Source organism: Lissotriton helveticus, chromosome 2_1, assembly GCF_964261635.1.
Source record: "Lissotriton helveticus chromosome 2_1, aLisHel1.1, whole genome shotgun sequence".
NCBI lineage: Eukaryota > Metazoa > Chordata > Amphibia > Caudata > Salamandridae > Lissotriton > Lissotriton helveticus.
Genome location: NC_136059.1, coordinates 480,977,869 through 480,986,516, shown reverse-complemented (window position 1 = coordinate 480,986,516; position 8,648 = coordinate 480,977,869). Strand labels below are relative to the sequence as shown.

Below are 8,648 nucleotides of genomic sequence, written 5' to 3'. Positions count from 1 at the left end.
TTATTCTAATGGTTAGAGGAAAGACCCTTGCCATTACATTTGTTGCCTTGACTACATAGCATCCATTTTGTTGGCAACATTCTTACATTGTCAGTTTGTTGCCACTATCAAGTATCCCTTTAGACCTTACCTTTGTCGCTATGTCCTCTAACCCTTCTCCCTCCTCTATGGAGGACAAATTGGAGGGCCTTATCAACAAAACTATAGATAAGGTAATGGGATCCCTGGATGACACCATTAACAAAAAATTAGAAACCCTGGCAAAATCAGGCTGGCCACCTATGAGGACCCAAGGGGATCCTACTGAGGCTTCGACGAGCCACAGAAAAAGGCAAACCACCCCCAATCCTTCCGAAAATCCTAAAAAACGCAGAAGCTCTAAGCCCATGTTTTTGGATTCACGCTCTGGCGGTGACAATGCTGGTGCCTCGGGCACACTGGATGGACAGCTAAGAGGCCCTAGCCTTCCTATCCCCATTGATAGCGACGATGAGGACGAAGACGGAATTGACCTGTCCTGCTCCTCAGAGTTTAACTCCGATGAAGAGGAAGGCGGAACTAAAGATATATCTGGTGAGGCATCAGGGGCCTCAGGGTCAAAGATGGGAATACTTGACCCCTTCGGGGAACATATGTTTGACCCGCTGCTCATCAAACATCCGCTCTCCCCTGAGTGGACCCCATCCCAGCATATTGGCGAATATTTGTCCTTTTGGCTCCGTAAAGAAATGCCAAAGGAGGTCAGGGCCCGCCTCAGGTCCGAATGCCCCCGCCCCTCCCTCCCCGACAAAATAGCCATGACCCCTGAATTGGACACCAAGATAGTGGCTTTTATTGCCAAGACGGGGAAAGACCCGAGGAGGGGGCTTGACAAAGGACTCAAGTCCTGCCAAGACAGACTGCTGGACATTACAGGCCCGTTGACCAAAATGTTTGAAATGGCCGAAGGAGCTTATGTTTCTGACTCTCCCATCGACCCGAAATAACTGCGACAGTGGGCGCAAAGGGCTGTATGCCTCCTAGGCAACGCGAAAACTGCTCTTTCTAACAAAAGGCGTAAGAGCGTGCTTCTCAAGATTGACCCCAAACTAGCTGAGCTATCTAACAAAGAAGGCGGTGCTTCCTGCCAAGGTCTCCTCTTTGGAGAAGAATTCATTAGGGATATGGCCAAATATCTGGGAGTCTTTAACTCCATCCAAAAATCTCAGAAGGATATAAAGAGGGTTTTCAATAACAGCGGAGTTTTTTCCCGGGCCGGGAGGATGCGGGGCTGTGGAAATGGCTCACGAGACCCTTTGGAGGACGAGGAGGAAGGTCCTTTCATTCAGGTTATGGTTTCCAGTCATCCTTCTTTCCCCAAAGACAACGATCCAGAGGAAGAGGATTTAGAGGCGAAAGGAAGACGAGACCCTTCTCTACCGGTAAGATCTCCCAAAGACCCTTCAGATACCCCTATAAAGGTGGGCGGGAGACTAGCCCTTTTCTCTGGGAATTGGACCTTAGTGAGTCAGGATCCTTGGGTGCTAGACACCGTCAGGGGATACAAAATAGAGTTTGTAGACTTTCCCATCCAGAAGAGACTCCCCCAAGAAATAGGTTTCTCGCAAAAAGACTCTGCCTTCGTATCCCAAGAAGTAAAAGTCCTCTTTTCAAAGGGTGCAATCCGGGAAGGAGAAGAGATTGGCTTTATCAGCAACGTCTTCCTGGTAGAGAAAAAAGACAAAAAATGAGACCTGTCATAAATCTCAAAGATTTGAACCAGTGGGTGGTCTTCCGACATTTCAAAATGGAGGGAATCCATCTTCTCAGAAATGTTTTGAGAAAAGGCGACTGGCTTACTCGCCTGGATCTCAAAGACGCATATTTGACTATCCCGATCCGGCCCCCTCACCAAAAATTTCTTCAATTCTTCTGGGAGGGCAAACTTTGGCAGTTCTGCAGCCTTCCCTTCGGTCTTTCTTTGGCCCCTTGGTGATTCACCAAGGTTCTTCGTCCCATAGCAGCTTTGCTAAGGAACAAAGGGGTTAGATTGATTCTTTATCTCGACGACATCTTGATAATGGCCGAATCCAAAAAGGTCGCTTCTCAGCACACTACCCTTGCCATAAATCTTCTGGAACATTTAGGGTTTGTGATAAACACGAAGAAATCCTCTACGTCTCCAACCCAAGTCACTCAGTTCTTGGGCTTTTCAGTAAATACTCTACAAGCGGAGCTGAAACTTCCTGGCGACAAAGTCAGGAAACTCAGGAAAGAGTTGAGGAAAGTGCTAAAGATCCGCTCCTTTCCTCTAAGGACCCTAGCAAGGATACTGGGTCTACTGTTCTCAACTATCCAGGCAATTTATCCAGCTCCCCTTCATTATCGGGCGCTTCAGAGGCTCAAAGCCAAAGCCCTCAGATTAAATCCATCTTATTCTCAAATTTTCCCCCTGGACACGGACTCCAAGAAAGAGATCTTATGGTGGTTGAAGAATGCAGAAGCCTGGAACGGCAGAGCAATCTTCGGAGAAGAACCAGACCTAGTCATTCACTCGGATGCGAGCCTGGAGGGTTGGGGCGCGACCTGCGGCGATTCCTCAACCGGGGGACTCTGGACCCCACAGGAGAAGGATCTACATATCAACTGCCTGGAACTTCTGGCGGGATCCTTTGCTATCCAGAGTTTTACCAAGGATCTGATGAAATGCTCGATCATGCTTCGCATGGACAACGTATCCGCTGTGAGATACGTGAACAAAATGGACGGCCCTCATTCCAAGGGCCTCTCGGACCTAGCCAAGAACTTTTGGGACTACTGCCTCAACAAGGGCATTTCGGCCGTTGCCGAACATATTCCGGGGTTGAACAATGGGGTAGCAGACTGGTTCTCCAGGAACTATGTAGATTCGAGCAACTGGAGACTAGACAGGAACATTTTTCTTGCGATCCAATCTCGCTGGGGTCCCTTCGGAATAGACCTTTTTGCGGACCGCCTCAATACTCAGTTGCCCAAATTTTTCAGCTGGAGACCGGACCCTCTGGCCTTGGGAATAGACGCCTTTTTTCAGAACTGGCTTGATCTGAGCCCCGATGCATTCCAACCTTTTGCCATGCTTCCTCGCCTCCTCATTCAAGTCCGGAGGAACAAAGAATCCATAGTAGTAATAACTCCTCTCTGGAGTTCCCAAGCGTGGTTCCCCATCCTGCTGGAAATGAGTGTGGATTTTCCAATCCTCATCCCCGCTTTCGAAGAGCTACTGGTAGGACCTCACGGAGAGTGCCATCCACTTCTTCTTCAGGGCATCCTGTGTCTGATGGTCTGGAAGATTTCAGGAGACAGTGGCAGATCCCTGGACTTTCGGAAGGCGCTTTCAGGCTCATGTCAGAATCATGGGCCCCCGGTACCAGAAAAGCATATAGATTGGCTTGGCGTAAATGGGTTTGCTGGTGCCTTCGACGGGGTTACGATCCCGTTTCAGCTGATATAGTTCAAGTACTTAATTTCTTAACCGAAATCTTCGCTTCGGGTCTGGCTTATCGGACCGTTAACGTTTATAGATCGGCAATTGCTGCAGGTCACTGCTTGCTAGATGGTTCTTCGGTAGGCCAGAATCTTCTGACCAAAAAACTTATGAGGAGTATGCGCGTTTTGAATCCTCCTCTACCAAAATACTCCGCACTCTGGGACGTGAGAGATGTCCTCAGACTACTTTCCTCTTGGGGCGAGAACTCCTCTCTCTCTTTAAAGAAATTGTCTTTTAAATTAACTGTTTTACTGTGCCTTGTCTCCTTCAGACGTACCTCAGATGTTAAGGCCTTAGATGTCTCTAATAGAGCTTTTCAACCTGAGGGTGTTTGCTTTTTCATTAAAAGACGGACTAAAACTATGTCAACCTCTGTTTTCTATCCCTTTTTCCCTCAAAATGAGATCTTGTGTGTGGTACGATGCCTTTTGGAATACGAGAAAAGGACCTTAGGTCTAAGGGGTTCTGTAGATCAATTAATCATTTCCCACAGGTTCCCTCATAGAGCTGTTTCCTCTCCCACCTTGGCTAGATGGGTTAAAGATGTCATGAAAGAAGCTGGAATTGATATTTCAATTTTCGGAGCTCACTCCCTTAGAGGTGCTTAAGCTTCAAAAGCTTTTATTTTGGGTGGCGGCCTTCAGGATATCCTTAGGGCTACAGATTGGTCGAATGAATGTATCTTCAAAAGATGTTATTTTAAACCTGTTTCAAATGTCATTGATAATGTTTTGAACACACTTTAAACTTGCATAATATTGGCCTCCGTGTCATGTCATAAAATTTAGATTTTTCACAGCCTGCTGGGCTGAAAATCTGGATTTTATTAAGAACACGGAGGCTAAGATTATCCCACCTCTTTTGTTCCCACCCTGGGAATGTTTATTACCTTTTTGCTCTTCTTCTTTTTCAGATAAATTTCTTCAAAAGAAGTCTCGGATGAATTCTCTATGGTTTTACGTTGGATTCAGAGTCTTCTAAGTTATTCCTGAAGTTATCTTGTTCGCTTACAAAGAAGGAAGTCTACTGTGTGTTCATGGACTATATCCTCTCTATTGGAATGTTTATTCAAGTTCTAGATCTTTCATTGTTGCTGCTGTGAGCTACGCAATAAAGGAGATTTGCATAATCTTAGCCTCCGTGTCCTTAATAAAATCCTGATTTTCTGCCCAGCAGGCTATGAAAAATCTAAATTTTGCCACCTTTCATTTTTTAATAATCCTGATTGTATATGTAACTTGTTAGTGTGTAAATTTCCTTGTGTGACTTACTTCTATTGTAAAGCGCTTTGACACCTTGGGGTAAAGTACCCGCTACATAAAATTGTATTAAATAAAAAAATCAAAAAAAGAATGCTTAAGTGATCGCTCCACCAGAACTTCTTCATTTGAGCCCACCATTGATAATTTAACTGTGAACGACCTTTGACTAACGTTTATGATTGGTTTAACTCCTGCACTATCTACCGATGTAAAGGTACGAGTTTAATTACTGTAACTCACAGGAGCCCAAGTAACCTCCTGCTGCTGTAAAGCGCTTAGAAGTCTTCAGACAGTGTCAGTCCAACATAAAATTGCAAACACAAATAAAAAAATCAATTTGTCGGAAGCATAGGCAAATTGTGAAAAATTATTTCAGCACGCTACCTTATTATTAAATCCCTTGGTTGGTTACCAGGTTAAGATGGCCGCCATGGAAAAGCATTATTAGCTTCAAGTCAGTCCCATTTCTATTGCCATGTTTTCCTCAGGCCGGACTTCCTGGGTGTCTGCTTCCTTCGGCTCAGGCTGCCTGCAGCGAGATCTGGGGGGAACAGAGTGAGAAGAGTTTCTACTCTGGGCTGTCTATGTGGGAAGGAAAAAAGGGTTGGTCCTGCTGTAGTGTGATCGGGACAGATTGGTGTGAGACTTCCGTCCGTCTTTTGTGACTGCAGCAAGCTGATCTTTGTTTAACAAGAGGGAGCCCCGCTCCGTCTGCATCGGGTGAGTTATTTGGAAGAATCCAGCATGGAAGGCTGCCTCTAATATTATGCGTGGTTTTGACTTTCGTGGGCGCAAACGATTAACGTCTAGGAGATCTTGGCCCTCAGCTCGGTGTTACTTGGAGTGTGAGACCCAACCAGGCTACTAAAACATATCACACGGGAGGCAGGACGCACCAGACCGTCCTACTCTGGTGTCACAATCTCCATTCTGAAACCAGGAATTATTATGGGGATATCATGAGGCCCCAGTGTGATATCAGGGAGACCCATCGTGATTACAGGAAGCCTTGTACAAGCGGAAATTCATACTATACTGTCACCAAGCCATATTGTTATGTCAGTCGTTTTGGTCTGGCATGTAGCTTATGCAGAAAAGCGCTGCCATGAATTATGAAAGCCTTATTTTGATGGATTGAAGCCGTCTTGTGCTTTCATAAGCCCTGTTGTGATACGAAAATTACCTATTGGGATGTCAGGGTGCTGTGTTACCGTTCGAAGCGGGTCGTATCTTTGGTTGTTGAATCCAATTGCATTGTCATAAAGCCATGTTTCAACATTACGGAACCTTTTGTGATGACTGAAATTACGTTATTAATACAAAAAGATGTTCCTTTGATTGTAAAGAACTTCTTTTGTGAAGTTAGTGTGATCAATGTCCCTATTGTGAAGTTAGAAAAGCCAAAATGTTAGGTGTTTTTGGAGTCTATTATGAGGTTCTATCTGTCATGCATAACTGTTTGAGTAAAGCTATAATGTCCGTTTGGTTGTATATGTGTACTATTTGTATTGTCCAAACCTAGCCAAAAAGGCAGCAAGTGCTGTAGAAGGTCAAAAGCCAGTTAAAGTTAATGAGTGATAGGAGAGATAGCTGGTTATTGGATGTTTACGCCATTGTGATGTCGTGGTCTTTGAAGAGCTTATTTGATGTTATACAGATTTTTATTGCCATGGCTGCACGACTAGGGGCTTCTACACAAAACTGAGCCTGCAGACTGGCAAGTCTTCAACTGTTTCCTAAAACACAGGTGATTAGGTATTTTATGCAGATGTGTAGGCCAATTATTTCACAACAACGAAGCTGTCACTCAAAAGAAGTGTCCTCCCCTCCTCGCCAGTCTGAAGCAGGGTACCACCACCACATTTGAGTCCGCTGATCGTAATGTCCTGGCCAGCTTGTAGGGCTGGTGCAAAGACAGTAAACTGGGTTTGCCCAGATTATTGGAGATCCGGTGAACCACACATCAATATTTTAACCGGATGCGCTTCTGTACAGGATGCCAACGCAGACTGTAGGTTTGCTGAGAAACTGAATAGAACTTAGGCAGGCGGTGTAGTAGTCCTGCAGCCTCATTCTGGACAATCTGCAGTTTGTTTTTTGCCTGCCTGGTGTATATAAATAAATACAAGATATTACAGTAGTCAAGGGTGAGATGATTATAGACTGAATGATCATCTTATGCACTAGAGTACAAAAAAGGCGAAAAATACTTTTTACGCTTCTAAGGGTGCCAAAGCAAGCAGAATCTGAGCTTTGAGTTTTAGCTCGAGGATAAAGAATCGTCTAACCAGTTACCCAGATTTTTAAGTGCAAATGTAGGTTTAGGTGGAGAGCCTAGCCCACTGGTCCACCAATGATCACCCCCCACATGCAAGTGTTTTCCCTTGCAGAAGAATCTCTGGGTTTTTTGCATTTAACTTTGAGCCGTTAGAATGCATCCATTCAGCAACTGCTGTCATACAGCTTTTAAAATGTACGGAACCAGCCTCATTCTCCGCAGACAGTTATATAGTAAGCTGGGTATCATCTGTATCGAATACTAATGATAACCCAAATGATTTCACCACATCTGCCAGTGGCCTAACAAAAATAATAAAGAGGGTAGGACTTAGGGCTCAGATGCATCTTCAATTCCTTCCTAAATTGGAGTAGCACTGGGTCGGTCTTGAATGACACAGATGTTTCAGTTCCTGTTTGCGGAAATGGAAAAGGCCTGCTGCTTTGTTTTTAGGTTTCGTCCTGGCGTTGCAACTGCGTAGCAGTTGCTCCGCCCAGGCGAAATCTAATCTTATCTCTATACTGGGGACTTGACACCGCCCCTTCTTCCATTGGCTAGCTCCATAAATGGAGGCTAGCCATTGGAAGAGATTGGCCGTCAATCACGTTTTCCAGAGAGAACGTGATTCGGGGGCATTTCTGGGTCTTTTTTTAAGCCCCGCCCCTTGTTTCCGTGTGTCCCGGGCCACGCTGTGATTGGCTGCAGGCCCGGGACACCCCAGTGACGTCATTTCCCGGGCCGCGCTGTGATTGGCTGCCGGCCCGGGACACCCCGTGACGTCAGCCAATCACAGCACGGCCCGAGACCTGACTTGTTTTGTTGTTGTTTTTGCTACGGTAAGAATTGAGGTGAATGTCCAGCACTGGTATTTTCCACCCACTCACCACGGCTTGCAGTATAGCCTTGATAAAGAAGGTCATACTTCCCATATGCGCTAATGATTTTTAAATGTCCCTTTCACCAAACTTTTTTTCCCAAACTCCTCCTGCCCCCCGTCCCCCTCCCCCATGCTTCCCCGTTCGGCAGTTGAATAGGACAGCACTGCTCCCACTCCTCTCCCATTCATTGCAGGATATACAATTGTCTGAAAACTCTACAATTAAAAACAGTTACCTGTATTATGCAAGCCTGGGAACTGTGCAGCTTAAACAACACTGTCCAAAATTGTGAGTGGTACATTACCCCCATTACCTGTGATTGCTCAACCATAGTCTGACAGCGTGTTTAAGGTGTGCCTGAAATTGGCAGTCTTTTTCCAGATGGTTCATACAAATCCACGATATCCGTGGCGAAACGAACCACTCTGGTTTCTTTTACTACAGACTGCGCATACTAAGCAGGGAGGTATGCCCCTCCGGAACTAACCACTCTAAGACGTTTACTCTTTTATTTGCCTCCAGTAAGCGCATAGGTGCACGTATCTATATCTGCGCTCAAGATGCTGCACCGAAGCAGCTACCTCAACGAAAACTGAAGGGCCTGCATTAACAGTAGCAAATCGGAGAAAGAATGGAAATTCTGATGTACACAAACTAGCGCTTGCTCCAAGCAGTAGATTGAGTTTAATCCAACTAAAATGTTTACACGACGTGTATACCAATCT

General features: G+C 45.5%; 1 protein-coding gene across 1 annotated transcript in view; it reads left to right on the top strand.

The window, feature by feature from the left end:
• Positions 1-5,351: 5,351 nt before the first annotated feature.
• SMIM15 (small integral membrane protein 15) overlaps positions 5,352-8,648 on the top strand; it is a 60,303-nt gene continuing 57,006 nt past the window's right edge. The window contains exon 1 of the mRNA XM_078675131.1: positions 5,352-5,487. The gene's annotated coding sequence lies outside the window, so the exon portion shown is untranslated. The remainder of the gene's footprint in view (positions 5,488-8,648) is intronic.